The 2249-nt window shown below is 41.4% G+C and overlaps 1 pseudogene; it reads left to right on the forward strand.

Annotated features, from left to right (window-relative positions):
• The first annotated feature begins 313 nt into the window (after positions 1–313).
• Positions 314–1872, forward strand: LOC104954903 (deoxyhypusine hydroxylase pseudogene; annotated as a pseudogene).
• Positions 1873–2249: the final 377 nt, after the last annotated feature.

The raw sequence follows: 2249 nt of genomic DNA on the forward strand, positions 1-2249 counted from the left end.
AGCTGTCGTAAAGATTACAAAAATATATTGTTCATGTTTTGTTAACCCCATATTCCCCAGGTAAAAGGAGACACCGGTGACATTTATATCATAACTTAGAACTGCTCTGATTGTTAACTGGACTTATAACTGGACTTTTCTTCACACACTAGATTTTACATTCACATTTAATTTATATACTTTTCCTTGCAAACATTTTATTTAAACATCCCATAAGGGTTTAAGAACTCGGCAGCCCCAGAATATGTGTGTATGATCTGCCTTACAGTGGCCCCATCCTCTCCAGCAGTAACCTTTACTTTGAACGTCTCTGTGTCCAGGCCTGCAGTGCTCCAGCGCTTTGTTCCGTCATGAGATCGGCTATGTGCTGGGTCAGATGCAGCACCCGGCGGCGGTCCCGGCCCTGCGTGCGGCTCTGGAGCGCTCCGGGGAGAGCCCCATGGTCCGTCACGAGGCGGCAGAGGCTCTCGGCTCCATCGGCAAAGAGGAGTGTCTGGCCGTGCTGCAGCAGTTCCGTGGTGACGGAGAACGTGTGGTGAAGGAGAGCTGCGAGGTGGCTCTGGATATGCTGGAGTATGAAAACAGTGGGCAGTTCCAGTATGCAGATGAACTGGTCAGGTTACAGGGTTAAAAGTTCTATGTAACTTAAAAAATGCTTTTACTGAAATTGCTTATTTAACAAGTTAATGCTGTCTGTACTAGAGTGGTGCAGTGATGATGTGATTTCTGTTGGCTGAGGTCGAAGTTAGTTAGGGCTACCTTAAGGGAGACATTTTTGGATTTGGGAATATTACAGAAAATAAGATCAGTTGCACACACACATATATGATACTTACACATTTTGTTCAGCAGGATAATCTCCACACTTTACACAACTTTGACGTGTTTTAAAGTGTAATTGCGAACTACAGAAACAAAGAAACTAACATTATATATCAGGGGCTCATGACTATCCACAAACCCTGGTAAGCTAAAGGCGGCCAATGTTAGCATGATGATGTTAACTTATATCATTTAGTTGCTTGTTAGCAACTGCAGATTTTTGATGACACGTAGAAGCTTCAGAGGTTCACCAGTTGAATACTTACTGACGTATTTTATGTTGTAGATTAAACACTGAAGCTTCTATTTACTGCTGGCCTTGTTTCAGGCATCTAATCAAAAACACATGCAAAACACCTCTGACTTTTAGATGAGTGAACTGGAAGTGGTATAATGCCGACTCATTTCCAGGTTTTTGGACTCATTACTGCACCACTCTATTGTATTGCCTTGTACAGCAGAGTCGGCTGGACATCTCAGGGCTGCATCAATAAAACAATAGGATCCTGTGGGAGGAAGCTTTACAGTACAAAGTATGGAACTGTTAAAACCCACAGAGAGCATCCAGAGTTGGTGCTGTCACTTTGAGCTGTGTATGGTAACGATGAGGAGAGTGCACTCTTTGTTTCCCCCCCTTCAAGATGCCACAGCATACATGTCCGCACTATCATTTGCACCTCCACTTTGCTCATATTGTTTTATCTGGGAGCTTTTTGTGATCAGTATGGACTGCATGTGTAAGTGTGGACATTGGTTCTGACCCAGGCCTCCTGTCAGTGCATTCTGCTTGGATTATTTATCACAAGACAACAAATCTATCCTCTTTCTACTGTGGATTTGCAGTTTGTTGGGAAGTACACATCCCTCATTGCAGGGAAACATCATCCCAAACTGGAATCTGCTCCAGAGACTAATGGTGAAACATTTGAGTGAAACCTAAATCTCTCATGGTTGCTTGGTTACTAAATAGCTGTAGAAAGCAGGTTTGGATTTTTGACTCAATCCAAGTGTGTAATGTATGTCAAATAAACACGATGCTTTATACATGTATTTATAGTCCTGTGAATGTATCTCTTCAGCCTATAGAGCAAGTTCTCTGAGCACAAAGGTATATGGGTATTTGTATGTGTTCTTATGTGATCTGTAAATGTATGCCTTTTTTTACCTGGACTGACTGATTATATTGTCCAAGTTTTTCTATGATTAGAGACACTTTAAAGAAAACACCTGATACAGGGTGGATTTACAGGTTGGGACTATAGACTGTACATGTTGGGAGTCGGGACATGTATTTATCTTGCATGATCCACTTTAATTCACTTCAATTTGCATCAATCAATTTAAGTAACATCATAGTGTCAAGCTTATGGTTCTCCATTCTTAATATACAAACTAATCTGTTCTTTACGTTGAATTCACATAATGAA

This window comes from Notothenia coriiceps, unplaced genomic scaffold, assembly GCF_000735185.1.
Source record: "Notothenia coriiceps isolate Sejong01 unplaced genomic scaffold, NC01 NC01_scaffold00024168, whole genome shotgun sequence".
Classification (NCBI taxonomy): Eukaryota; Metazoa; Chordata; class Actinopteri; order Perciformes; family Nototheniidae; genus Notothenia; species Notothenia coriiceps.